Raw genomic sequence first — 14,916 nt, forward strand, 5'->3', positions numbered from 1 at the left:
GCAGCACTGTCCCTACACTGTCTGAACCGGAGCGACTGTGTCCAAGATGGCAGCGCCCGGCTTTAAATACTCACGGTGACGCTGTGCGGCCAGTCAATCACTGTAATACCCATGACCAACATGGCTTCGGCATTACAGTGACTGGCTGGCAATCCCTGCATGTTCATTGGCTCTGTAAAGAGCGCCAAACATGCAGGACGGAAACCCGAGCTCCCGCCCGAGTAACCCGAAAATGCTCGGTGCTCACCGAACATCGCGAGTAGTGAGATGCTTGGGCGAGTACCGAGCAGTGTCGAGCATGCTCGCTCAACACTAATTACAATACAATATATTGGTATAAGCAATGCACATATGCTAAATGAGAACAGATACTACACTTGATGTTAGCCAAAAGGCCGAGAAGCGATAACCTGAATTGGTTTTGGCCTATGACTGCACCCTGGCTTCAAGAAGGCATCCATTGTAGGAATGGGGACAAAGACTCCCCCTAGAAAGACATGTTGTTCATCAATAGACACCTTAAAACCCACAACTTTACTGCTTGTTGCAGCTGCAGCCCACGCACGCATTTTTAATCTGCATAAGTCTGCCTATTTTCTCACATTCTCCCCGCCCCCCCGCTGTTCCATGCACCTCAAGACAAGGTGATGGGGAGAGGAAAACTAATTGGTGAACAAACAAGCAGCAGTCCACTTTCTTCCTAGTCTGCAGGCTTCCTGCAGACTGAAGCTGACTGCAGCAGCACAGCCAGATAAAGGCCAGGAGCTCATTATGACACGTGCAATGATTTTCCATTCTTCCATTCTTGCATTATTTCATTGTTCCATTGTCCCATTCTCTTGCACTATTCCATTGTTCCATTCACTCATTGCATCTATTGCAAGCAATCTATCTGCCTGGGTGAAAACCAATAGGATATTCTGATTGACAGACATAGGTAGCACTTTAAAACAACATCTCAGATCAAACTTTTTTATATATTTTTTCATCCACAGAAAGAAAATTAAAGAAGTCAGTGCTCCACCAGAGGAAGCCAGAATTTCACTAAAGAAATCGTAGCGGCCCCCAAATTTTTTTTAAATGCGTGGTACTCAGCAACACCCAACTGATGGGACAGTTGAGTTAAAAGAGTAGCAGCTGATAACAAGGCCACTGACTAGGTATATAGTGTGTGTGCAACAGCGTAGCAAAGGACAAATGCATTATTGCAGCTTATCTCAGGAAGGAAGGATAGATAGATAGATAGATAGATAGATAGATAGATAGATAGATAGATAGATAACATTACAATACAATATATTGGTAAAAGCAAAGCACATATACTAAATGAGAACAGATACTACACTTGATGTTAGCCAAAATGCCGAGAAGCGATAACCTGAATTGGTTTTGGCCTATAAATGCACCCAGGCTTCAAGAAGGCACACATTGTAGGAATGGGGACAAAGACTCCCCCTAGGAAGACATGTTGTTCATCAATAGACACCTTAAAACCCACAACTTTCCTGCTTGTTGCAGCTGCAGCCCACACACGCATTTTTAATCTGCATAAGTCTGCCTATTTTCACACATTCTCCCCTCCCCCCCACTGTTCCATGCACCTCAAGACAAGGGGATGGGGAGAGGAAAACTAATTAATGAACAAACAAGCAGCAGTCCACCTTCTTCCTAGTCTGCAGGCTCCCTGCAGACTGAAGCTGACTGCAGCAGCACAGCCAGATAAAGGCCAGGAGCTCATTATGACACGTGCAATGATGTTCCATTCTTCCATTCTTGCATTATTCCATTAGTTCCATTGTCCCATTCTCTTGCATTATTCCATTGTTCCATTCAATCATTACATCTATTGCAAGTAATCTATCTGCCTGGGTGAAAATCAATAGGATGCTCTGATTGACAGACATAGGTAGCACTTTAAAATAACATCTCAGACCAAACGTTTCTATATCTCTTTTTCCATCCACAGATAGAAAATTAAAGAAGTCAGTGCTCCACCAGAGGGAGCCAGCATTTTACTAAAGAAATCGTAGCGGCTCCCCAATTTTTTTTAAATGGGTGGTACTCAGCAACACCTAACTGATGGGACAGTTGAGTTGAAAGAGTAGCAGCTGATGACAAGGACACTGACTAGGTATAAGGTGTGTGTGCAACGGTGTAGCAAAGGACAAATGAAATATTGCAAGTTATCTCAGGAAGGAAGGGATAAATAGATAGATAGAAAGAAAGATAAATAGATAGATAGAGAGAAGGCTAGATAGATATATGAGTAGATAACATTACAATACAATATATTGGTAAAAGCAAAGCACATGCACTATAAAGTGTTGAGCCACCCCCGTAGTGTTCGAGTTCGGTTCGGTTCGTCGAACACCCGTGTGTTCGCCGAACTGTTCGTCGAACTGTTCGTCGAACACCTTCGAACACCGTTAAAACCAATGGCAGGCAAACAAAAACACATAGAAACACATAGAAAACACCTTCAAAGGTGTCCAAAACCTGACAAACTGCTCAGAAGACATAACTAACACATGGAAAAGTGACAAGTACATATAGTCATGCGAAAAGAAAACAGGTGGAGGAGTAAAAGGAGGGGGAGACACAGATATAGGCATGTCATGCCCTTCTAAAATCCAAAAAGTGAGAAGCCGACACGGCCAGTCAGTTCCTGCCCGTGCCACCTCCGTGTCGCCAGGTTTGTGCCAGAGCCGCGGTGGACCCTGACGGCCAGCACCCCTCTCCCAATACTGGTGCCTGTCCGCTGGTGGGTCGAGCGAGCCCCCTGTGGTGGAGGCAGCTCTAAGCTTTTTAATTTAAATTGTCTCTAATTTGAATGAATACACTTTTACAAGGATCTATTGGAGGGCAAGTCTCATGCCAGCAGCTGCGTAATTCCAGCTCCAGTAGCGTCCACTAAAGCTGCTGCAGTTAAAAAGCTTTTATAAGGATCGAGCTCGGCTGTCCACCTCAAGGCATCCTACCGTCAGTCCCAGCCCCTATGCCTTGGGGTGCCTCCTGATGCTCTTCACTGAGTATCCCGTGGTCCCGAAGTATTTCCTTTGAAAAAATTAAGTGTCCAAACTACAGGTGGTGTAGCTTGCTTAACAGCCGGGATAATCCGCTGACTAGCAGACACTGCTACAAGGCACAAAGTATTTCCTGGGCTGGATGCAGTTAAAAATTTGTAATTAGATACTCTCGTTGGATGCTGAGAAAGCATTCCATAGAGTCTCCTGGCACGCCATATATTATTCTCTTAAAAAGCTTGGGGTAGGGGTCTAGGGGACCATTTTATAGCCAAAATCACGGCCCTGTATCGCAATAAGTCACCTAGGCTGAAGATAAATGGAACTGTAGCACCCTGAGGGCTCGGTTGCTACAGAGGTATTGCACCTCACCCAGAGGTGTGATATCTCACTCTCAGGTAAGGATGGAGTGTGAATCAGGACCCGACACCTGCATGCATTATACCACATTGCCGTGGGGCAGGGCGACCAATATGCCCCTGAGATGGGCACGACAGTCGCTGTCCCTGGCTGGAGTGGGGGGAGGGAACACTGAGGAAGGGGAACCCTGTAGTGCAGGAGCAGGGAGGAAGCAGTTCCTGAGTGCATTGAGAAGGGAGTATAAAAGGTGGGCACCATCTTAGTTCAGTGCAGAGAAGTCTGAGCAGAAGAGACAGGGAGCAGGGGTTCTGCATGAGCTCTGCTCTCGAGGCGGGCCTAGTAACAGAGGCCCAGGCCTGGAAGAGGGAGAAGGAAGGAAGAGGCGCGGAGAAGGCTCCAGGAACGAGGAACGAAGGGATCCCAGGGGTGTGGACAGCGAGTCACCACCGCATGCCCGAATCCACCTGTGTGGAGGGGACAGGCCAAAGGGGGAGACCGGTCCCCGAAACTAGTGGAGGCAGGAAACGACCCTCAGCTAGAAACCGGAGGCTGTGACATTTTATGTGGCCCAGCCCCTCGCTACACCCGCTAGGAAGGCACCACATAGGGTCAGGGAAACTGGCGCCAAGTTTACCAAGAGGAGGCCCGAGGCAGCCGGACAGAAGGGTTGGTAAGAAAGGCCAGACAAAGGACACACAAAGGGGGTCCTGTGAAGCGCTCCAAAGTTATCTGGGAGTTGTCTGAGCCCCTCACCTGGTGAGCACAGTACGACGTGGGCAGCCGTTACCTACAGAAGTGGTCTGAATAAAAAGAACTGTGAGTAAAGGCCCTGGACTGCATCACTGACTCCGTGTCGAAACTGCTGCTGCCCTGCACCATCACCCCCATCCTCCGCATACACTGACCTGAGGCTATACTCCTCCTGTGGGGAGTTATGCTACGCTCTGCTGCACCCACAACACCAGCCTCAGAGGTCTGCCCTGCAGCGGCGGTTCACTCTGACCGCAATCCACGGGTGGCGTAGTCGGACATTTAAACATCAAAACCACATAAATAGTTCCGCCACTGGTTTGACCGACCTGAGCTACGGAACCGGGTCGCCGCCACGGAGACTACAACCACCAGCATCCACCAAAAGGGGTCCGGCTCCGGGTGTCCCAAGGTCCAGGGGGCACATCAGAACATTTTCATCACCTTTCATAATCACCAATGGGACAAGGCAGGGAAGTCCTCTGTCCCCTCTCTTATACATCCTAGTGACGGAGCACCTGCTCTCATCAATTCGCCATAACCCCAATATTAGGTGGATTGAGGTGGGAGGCACCGAGTACAAGTGCTCTCTATTTGCTGATGATGTCCTAGTATATATCACTCAATCACATATATCCATCCCTGCTGTTATGGCTGAAATAGATCACTTTGTTACATGGTCAAATTTTAAAATCAATGCAGCGAAGTCTGAGGCCCTCGATGTCTCCCTCCCCAAATCCATACAGGATTCCATCCAGTCCAACTTTCCCTTTGCCTGGCCCTCACAGGGTATCAAATACTTAGGAATTCCTATTCATAGAGACCTCTCCCGTCTATGTTATCTTAATTTTGAGCCCTTTATTGAACAACTTCATACAGACCACGGTTGGCAAGTTAGAACTGTAACATTCACTATGTGAACCACTGGTGTTTTGTGGAAAAGCACATGTACACTGTGTTCCAAATTATTATGCAAAAAGTGTTTAGGAGTGATAAGGGAAGAATTTGTTTGTTAGTCAGTTAAACTCATTGATGGTGATGTGTGTCAGGGCTCTTTATATCACTGTAAGCAATTGCAGACACCTGTGCTAATTAGTTTGGAAGGTGTGTCCAATGAAAGGCAAGACTACTTAAGAAGGCTGTCCCACATTATTAAGCAGCCTACATTTTCTGCCAAAATGGGAAAGAAAAAGGATGCCTCGGCTGCTGAGAAGCTACAAATTGTGGGGTGGTTAGGTCAAGGCATGACTACAATCAACATTGTGCGATGATCAGGATGAAGTGTCTTGGCAATCAAGAAGTATGTAGCTGATTCACAGTACACACGTGTGCGTGCTGATAAGGGCAAATTGAGGACTCTTTCCTACAGGCAATTACGTCAGGTTAAAAGAGCAGCTGCAAAAAAGCCTTGTCATAGCAGCAGACCCAGTTTTTGAAGCTGCTGGTGCCTCCAATGTCCCCCGAACAACAAGATGCAGGGTCTTTCAGAGGTTTGCAGCTGTGCGTACGCCATCCTGTCGACCACCTCTATCCACTGCACACAAGCAGAAACGGCTCCAGTGGGCCAAACAATACATGAAGACTGATTTCAAAACTGTTTTGTTCACGGATGAGTGCCGTGCAACGCTCGATGGTCCAGATGGATGGAGTGGAGGATGGCTGGTTGATGGACACCCCACGCAAACACGGCTACAGCGCCAACAAGGAGGAGGTGGAGTAATGTTTTGGGCTGGAATCATGGGGAGAGAGATTGTCGGCCCCTTTAGGATCCCTGAAGGGGTAAAGATGAACTCCATAATGTATGTGGATTTTCTCAAACAGCACTTCCTGCCATGGTTCAAGAAGAAGAACCGTGTATTCCACAACAAGATCATTTTCATGCATGATAATGCACCATCTCATGCTGCACATAACACATCTGCATCTCTGGCTGATATGGGCATAAAAGGGGACAAAGTTATGGTGTGATCCCCATGCTCCCCTGACCTCTACCCCATTCAGAACCTCTGGGCATCAATAAAAGGAGTGTCTATGATGGCGGGAGGCAGTTCACATCTAAGCAACAAATCTGGGAGGGTATTCTGTCCTCATGCAAAACAATTGAAGCAGAAACCATCCAAAACCTGACAAATTCAATGGACGAGAGAGTTCAGAAGCTCCTTTCGAACAAGGGGTCCTATGTGCAAATGTAACATCACCTAGAATAAAGTTTTGAGTTGAAAACTGTTTGATTTCAGTTTCTAATAACCTGCTAATGCTTATAATTTCAAAAATGACCATATTTATTAAAATGAAAAAGTTGATCGAAGAGTGTGGGGGATCTAAGAGTGTGGCAACCCAGTAGTCAGGATTACTTCGAATTCTGACAATCTGAGGGTCATGTTGCAGGTAGTGAAGCAAGAAGGCACTTATGTGTCTTGCGCATCTCGGAGCCCCAAAATTATTTTCCGGGCTAGACGCAGCTAAAAATTATTATTAATTTTAAATCTGGTGGAGCTTAGTATAGATGGCCTAATAGAATCAGTACTGCACACTGCTACAAAGCCCAAATTATTTTCCAGCCAAGATACAGATAAACATGATTAGTAATTTTAAATCTGGTGGAGCTTAGTATAGATGGCCTATTAGAATCAGTGCTGCACACTGCTACAAAGCCCAAATTATTTTCCCGCCAAGATACAGATAAACATGATTAGTAATTTGAAAGCTTAAAACGGTTGGTGAGGTGATTTTAACCAATCATCAAGCTTTTACTCTCCCCAGGATGACACAGGGGTACAAAAGTCGTTTCGGATCCATTATTTGTTCATCTTTATGAACGTGAGTCTGTCTACATTATCAGTGGAGGGCTGCGTGCGCTTATCTGTCAGCACACCACCAACAGCGCTGAACACACGTTCAGACAGAATGCTGGCTGCGGGGCATGACAAGATCTCCAAGGCGTAAGTGTTAGAACCTTGCTGTTAGGTTTTTTTTCCTTTGCTGGTCACATGACTTTGTTGGCCTATTTAATCCTGCTCCGCCCTTCTGGCTTTGCTGGACTTCATTGTATATCTACTTTCTAGCTAGCCTGTGCTCTGTATCTAACTCTGTTAGTTTGCTTGGTCTACGGACCTCTATGTTCTATCTATTTTGTTTGTTCGTCTGTCTGCTACTATTTCTGTTAGGAGGTGTCCCATATTCCTCCCAGTCCTTAGTACTTGTAGGGATTCCCTCCCCACATCTATAGGTCTGATCGCAGGATCAGGTTCCCTGTTACATCGTAGGGGTTCAGCTGAGTCTTATAGTAGGGACAGATCTCCTCTCTTTCCTTAGCTTTGGTAGCAGAACATAACAGTAAGTCCAGCCTGCAAATTCTCTAAGGAAAGATTTTTCTGTTCCATCATGGTGTCGGTTCAGGATTTGGCTCATCGCCTGCAGGGACTCTCTCTGGAGGTGGCCGAACTCTGTCAGCACGTGAGTAACTGTCCTGGAGCACATTTCTTGGAGCCTAAGGTATGTTTGCCGGATTTATTTTTTGGTGAACACCGAGAATTTTTTTCATTTAAAAATGCTTGCTTATTGTATTTTCGTTTGAGACCTAAGTCCTCTGGGGATGAATCCCAGCGCGTAGGGTTCATAATGTCACTTTTGCGCAAAGAGCCTCAGGAGTGGGCCTTTTCTTTGCAACCTAGTGATTCATGCTTCAGATCAGTGGATAGTTTTTTTTCTGCTTTGGGACTATTATATGATGATCCTGACCGTGTCGCATCAGCTGAGCCTGAGTTGAGACGTCTAAAACAAGGATCGGGTAATGTGGAAAAATATTGTACACATTTTCGTCGTTGGTCCACTCAAACAGGGTGGAACGATTCTGCTCTGAAAAGTCTATATCTTGCTGGGCTCAGTGAAAGGGTTAAAGACCTGCTAATTGCTTATCCTACACCTGAGGATTTGCAACAGGCTATGCAATTAGCTATACGGGTGGATAGAAGACTGCGTGCTAGGGTTAATGAGAGCAAATCCTCTGCTATGTCAGTTTCTGGTTATGATAATGTGTGTACTAACAGTGGTGAACCGATGGAGATTGGATCGGTGGCACCTCGCTCTCAAGAAAAAGACCGTCGTTTTTCGGAAGGCTTGTGCTTGTATTGTGGAAAATCTGGTCATTTGATTAAAGGCTGTGAGCTTCGGATGAAGAAAGAAAAAAAAATGGTCAGTCACGCCCGTATTGCCTGTTTAAATTCCAAGGGTATATTTTTAGCTGCTTCCACGATTGCTCAGAAAAAATTAATGGAATTTCGGGTGTTTGTTGATTGCGGGTCTACACTGAATGTAATTGATGGGGGATTCGTGGAAAAACTCAATTTAAAACCTGAACCTTTATCATCCCCCATTGCTGTGGTTTCTGTGGATGGCTCCCCTTTGAAGAATATTACTCTCAAGGTCAGTGAATTTCCTCTCACTATTAATGGTGTTCACCATGAGAAATTGGATTTGGTAGTGTTGAATAACTTGCCTTCTCCAGTAATATTGGGTTTGCCCTGGTTAAAATTTCACAATCCTGTACTGGATTGGTCTACCAGTGAAATTAAATCCTGGAGCCATAAATGTTATGACAAGTGTTGTAATGGGCGTATTGCAGCTTTGGATAGGGGAGAATTGCCTGTTCCTATTCAGGATTTTTGGAGAGTTTTTTCTGAGAAGGAATCGCAGGTTTTGCCTCCCCATAGAGACTATGATTGTTCTATTGAATTTGTCCCTGGAGCGACTCTTCCTAAAAGTCGTTTATTTAACCTTACTATTCCTGAGAGGAAGGCTTTGGAGGAATACATACAGACAAGTTTGGCCGCCGGTCACATTAGGCCCTCTAAGTCTCCTGTGGCGGTTGGATTTTTTTTTGTAAAAAAAAAGGACGGCGGTTTACGTCCTTGTCTGGATTTTCGTGAGATTAACAAAATTACGGTACGCAATCCTTACCCACTGCCATTGATTCCTGATCTGTTTAACCAGTTATTGGGGGCCAAGTGGTTCTCTAAAATTGACCTTAAGGGGGCATACAATCTGTTGCGCATGAAGGAGGGTGATGAATGGAAGACTGCTTTTAACACTCCTGTGGGTCATTTTGAGAATCTGGTTATGCCTTTTGGTCTTACTAATGCTCCTGCATTTTTTCAGAATCTGATTAATGACATCCTTAGACCTTTGATCGGTAAAAATGTGGTTGTGTATTTGGATGACATTTTGATTTATTCGCCAGATCTGGAGTCTCATTGGCGGAGCGTGCGTGAGGTATTACAGTTATTAATGGACAATTCGCTTTTTGCTAAGCTGGAGAAATGTGAGTTCGCTGTACAGAGAATTAGTTTTTTGGGCTACATTATCTCCAGCAAAGGTTTTGAGATGGATCCGGTTAAGGTTCAGGCTGTGCAGGAATGGCCTAGGCCTATTGGTTTGAAATCGATACAGAGGTTTTTGGGTTTCGCCAATTACTACAGAAAATTCATAAAAAATTTTTCTAGTATTGTCAAACCTCTGACTGATCTCACCAGGAAAGGTGCTGATGCGGTTCAGTGGTCTTCTGAGGCCATTGAAGCTTTTGTGTATCTCAAGGAGAGGTTCACCTCTGCTCCCATCCTTATGCAGCCTGATGTTACTAGGCCGTTTTTGGTTGAGGTTGATGCTTCCTCTGTGGGGGTTGGCGCAGTATTGTCTCAGGATAACGGGGATGGATTACATCCCTGTGCCTTTTTTTCAAAAAAATTTTTGGAGACTGAACTGAATTACGATATTGGTAATCGGGAATTATTGGCTATTAAACTCGCATTTGAACACTGGCGCCACTTCTTGGAAGGTGCGGAATTTCCCATTCAGGTTCTTACGGATCATAAAAATCTGATATATCTTGATGCTGCCAAGCGCCTGAATGCCCGTCAGGCTAGGTGGGCACTGTTTTTCTCGCGGTTTAATTTCTCCGTTACTTACATCCCTGGTACTAAGAATGTTAAGGCGGATGCCTTATCTCGCAGTTTTTCTCCCATAGTCGGTGCTGAGAAAGAGGAAAACATTTTACAAGAAGGTGTTGTGATAGCTGCTTTAGACTCCGTTTTGGAAGATGAGATTCTTAAAGCTCAGGAGAATGCCCCATCTAACACTCCTCATGGGAGGTTGTTTGTGCCTGGGACCTTTAGGAGAGATTTGTTTGTTGAGTGTCACGAATCTCGGTTGGCAGGTCATCCCGGAATCTCTGAGACCAAGAGACTGGTGGGTCGCAGTTTTTGGTGGCCTGGATGGCAGAAGGAAGTCATTAAGTGGGTGCGCCAATGTACTATATGTGCTAGATCTAAGTCCTCACATACTCCTGCTGCGGGGTTGCTTTGTCCTTTGGAGGTCCCCAGTGCTCCTTGGACACATTTGGCTATGGACTTTATAACTGACCTTCCCCCCTCTGAGGGTTTTACTGTCATCTGGGTGGTCGTGGACCGTTTTAGCAAGATGTGTCACTTGGTTCCCTTCGTCAAACTGCCCTGCGCTAAAACTCTCGCTAAGGCCTTTGTCAAGGAAATTGTCAGACTTCATGGCGTTCCTACTGACATTGTTTCTGATAGGGGTCCTCAGTTCGTGGCTCGTTTTTGGCGTGCCTTTTGTGACAGGTTGGGAATTCATTTGTCGTTTTCGTCCGGATATCATCCTGAATCTAATGGCCAGACAGAAAGGAAAAACCAGGATGTTGAGCAGTTCTTGCGTTGTTTTGTGGCAGACAATCAAGAGGGGTGGTCTGAGTTTCTGCCACTTGCCGAATTTGCTCTGAACAATCATATATCTTCTTCTGCTGGTTGTTCGCCTTTTTTTTGTTGTTCTGGGAGACATCCGTCGTTTGGGTCGTTCTCCAAGTTGGGATCTGCCGTGCCTGAGGAGGAGAATTTTTCTGGTGATTTGGAAAGAGTTTGGACGGATGTGCGTGGTAATCTTCAGGAGGCCAACAGAAAATCTAAAGACTACTTTGATAGGAAACGACAGGAGGTTTTGTTCGCTGTTGGTGACATGGTTTGGTTGTCCTCTAGGAATCTGCGGTTGAGGATTCCTTCTAAGAAATTGGGTCCCAAGTTTGTAGGGCCCTTTAAGGTGCTTCAGGTTGTCAACCAATCTGCTGTTAGGTTGGAGGTTCCTACCTCCTGGAGAATTAATCCGGTCTTTCATGTCTCTCTGTTAAAAAAAGCTGTTGTGTCGGATGGTGACGCCTCTGCCTCTGTTCCTCCGGTGGTGGAGGACGGGGAATATGAAATTTCTCGCATCCTTGACTCTAGACGGTATAGAGGTAGTTTGCAGTATCTTGTGGCCTGGAAAGGTTTCGGACCCGAGGATAACTCTTGGGTGAGGTCAGATGATGTTTCCGCGTCCAGACTTATCAGAGCGTTTCACAGGAGATTTCCTGATAAGCCTGGTCCTAGGGGATCCAGAGGATCCTCTTAGAAGGGGGGGTACTGTTAGAACCTTGCTGTTAGGTTTTTTTTCCTTTGCTGGTCACATGACTTTGTTGGCCTATTTAATCCTGCTCCGCCCTTCTGGCTTTGCTGGACTTCATTGTATATCTACTTTCTAGCTAGCCTGTGCTCTGTATCTAACTCTGTTAGTTTGCTTGGTCTACGGACCTCTATGTTCTATCTATTTTGTTTGTTCGTCTGTCTGCTACTATTTCTGTTAGGAGGTGTCCCATATTCCTCCCAGTCCTTAGTACTTGTAGGGATTCCCTCCCCACATCTATAGGTCTTCGTACAGACTAGATTAGGACTTTAGCAGGTCTGATCGCAGGATCAGGTTCCCTGTTACATCGTAGGGATTCAGCTGAGTCTTATAGTAGGGACAGATCTCCTCTCTTTCCTTAGCTTTGGTAGCAGAACATAACAGTAAGTGGCTAGCTCCGGCCATTTATCCAGATTGGAAGCCCAAAAAGAGCAAGGGTCCAGTGACACAGTCATGGCTTCAATGTTTACTTGGAGATACTCCTGTACCATCGTCTCTAGGCGTTAACTATGTGTCAGACTTCTTGTCTCCTGTGGCCTTGCAAAGGATGGGCTAAAAGAGTGGTGAAATGATTCCGCAAAATTGATGTTACCAGCAGATACTGTGTTTCTGTTACGGTTTGAGTGCTGAACACTCGACGGTCCCACGGTTGGCAAGTTGGAACTGTGAGATTCACTACGTGCACCGGGGATCTAACAGTGTGGCAATCCAGTAGTCAGGATTATTTCTAATTCTCACAATTCGAGGGTCATGTTGCAGGTAGTGCAGCAAGAAGGCACTCATGTGTCTTGCGCATCCAGGAGCACCAAGTCCCTGTTGTGTTGGTGGTGAGGTAACAATTATGCTTCCTTCCTCTGTCCTCTCCCCCCAACCTCGCACAACAGAAATGTGATCAAGGTCTCCCTCATCTGATGAGTCTTCCATCAGTTCGTCCTCCACTTCTTCCTGGGATCCTGCACCTTCCTCACTAGTTTGGCTGCTACCATGCGCCCTGGTAAAACCATCTCCCCCACCCTCACATACCTGCCGCCTTGGTGCTGCCGACCATCTGGACCTTGCAGATGTTAGCCCTTCCGCATACAACTCCTCCTCCTCTACTTCCTCCACCTGCTCTTGTGCCACCACCTGACTCCGAATTCTGTTTAACATGTGCTCCAGCATGTAAATCACCGGAATAGTCATGCTGATAATGGCATCGTCAGCACTAAACATCTTCGTCGCCATTTCAAAACTGTGCAGAAGAGTGCATAGGTCCCTGATCTGAGACCACTCCTCCAGCGTGATTTGCCCCATCTCTGGATCTCGTTGGCCCAGGATATACGTCAGAACGTATTGCACCAGGGCTTGTCGGTGCTGCCACAGTCGCTGCAACATGTGCAGAGTTGAATACCACCGAGTAGGCACATCGCATTTTAGCCAGTGAAGTGACAGGCCCAACGACTTCTGTAGTGATGTAAGTCGCTGAGCTGCGGGATGCGAACGGCGGAAGTGAGCACACAGCGACCGTGCCCTCTGCAGAAGGCCATCTAGTCCGGGATAGTGGGCTAAAAATTGCTGAACAACCAGGTTCAACACGTGAGCCATACAAGGCACGTGTGTGACATTGCCCCGGCGAAGGGCCGCACCCAGGTTTGCAGCATTGTCGCACACAGCCTTCCTGGTTTCAGGTCCAGTGGAAACAACCATTCATGAAATTGGTTCTCCAGAGCTGACCACAACTCATCAGCTGTGTGACTCACATTTCCCAGACATTTCAAAGTAAAAACCGCCTGATGACGTTGAGCCCTACTGCCAGCATAGTAAGGAGGTGTGCAGGATCCCTTCTGCGCAGTTAGAAAGCTTGTGGCATGACCAGACAGGCTTTGGGTGCATGTGGAGGACCGAGAGGAGGTTGAGGAGGCAGAAGCAGTGGAGGAACTTTGAGATAAAGAGGATTGACGCACAACTCGTGGGGACAGCAAGACTTGGACAGCAGCCCCTTGTCCTGCTGTCACCATAGTTACCCAGTGCCCAGTCAGCGACATGTAACGCCCCTGTCAATGCCTACTCGTCCAAGTGGTGTCTGTGGTGAAATGCACCCTGTCACACACAGAGTTTCTCAAAGATGCGGTGATGTTGTGTGCGACATGCTGGTGGAGCGCAGGCACACCTTTCTTTGAGAAGTAGTGCCGACTGGGCATCTGGTACTGGGGCACTGCGACGGACATAAGGTCTCGAAAATCCTCTGTGTCCACCAGGCGGAAAGGCAGCATTTCTGTAGCCAAGAGCTTGCAGATGGTGAAATTCAACCTCTTAGCTTTCTCATGGCTAGGAGGAAATGGTATTTTACTTGTCCACATCTGAGGGACCGAGGGCTGGCTATTGTGCTTAGACGGGGTTGACAAGGGTGTCCCCAGCAACCTGCCGGTCTGTGAGGAAGATGCAGGCGGACATGTTAGGTTGCCTTGATCCAAAGGTGGTGCTATCGATGTCGGACTGCGCTCAACATCAGCTGGTGTTACCACCTCCAAAGAAAATGATGACCTGACAATCATGCTGGCTGTTGCGGGTAAAGAGGTTGCAGGTCTGCGTCCCAAAACAGGTGTGACTGCTGTCCCCCCAGTCACAGAGGATGAAGAGGCTGCGGATGCACAAGATATGGCAGACGGTGGTTGGCCCGGCTGGCTAGGCCGCATTGTAGCACAGTGAGCTTCCCACTGCAACTTATGCTTCATGTCCATGTGCCGGTTCATGCATGAAGTACTCAAACTATGTATTTTTTGGCATCTACTTAGCTTTTGCTGACAAATGTTACAGATAACACGAGTTGGGTCATCTTTATTGATCTGAAAAAATGCCCAGGCTATGCAAGGCTTAGCACCCATGCGACCTGAAGAGCCACCACGACTTGTGGTGAGAGGCAGAGTTGTGTTTGAGGATGCAGTTGTTGACGTGCTTCCAGTACTACGTCTCTGTCCAGGAAGGCGCAACCTGACCTCGTCGTCACTAGCATTCTCCTCCACCTCCTCTGCTGACCTCATCTCTTGGCTGACTGTGGGTTGACAGTAAGTGGGATCTCCAACCTCATCATCATCACCCTGTGCGTTATCACACCCGTCGTCCTCAGAGCCAACCTGTTCCTGCCCTGACAAAAAACTAAAGTTGACGCTCCAATCAGGTATTTGAGTCTCATCATCGTCTTCCTCATTGTCTCCACCAACAGGAGTTACAGTTTGGGAATGAGGGTCTACATTATGGTCAGAACCTTCAGCGTCTGGTCCTGGATCCGACTCATAAAGAT

General features: G+C 46.8%; 2 pseudogenes; both read right to left on the reverse strand.

The window, feature by feature from the left end:
- Positions 1-236: 236 nt before the first annotated feature.
- LOC141160257 (U2 spliceosomal RNA) lies at positions 237-407 on the reverse strand (annotated as a pseudogene).
- Positions 408-1,273: 866 nt separating this feature from the next.
- LOC141160378 (U2 spliceosomal RNA) lies at positions 1,274-1,375 on the reverse strand (annotated as a pseudogene).
- Between the last annotated feature and the right edge of the window lie 13,541 nt (positions 1,376-14,916).

The sequence above is a fragment of the Phyllobates terribilis genome, unplaced genomic scaffold (genome assembly GCF_046119375.1).
Source record: "Phyllobates terribilis strain yellow unplaced genomic scaffold, ASM4611937v1 Scaffold_8__6_contigs__length_399053987, whole genome shotgun sequence".
Classification (NCBI taxonomy): domain Eukaryota; kingdom Metazoa; phylum Chordata; class Amphibia; order Anura; family Dendrobatidae; genus Phyllobates; species Phyllobates terribilis.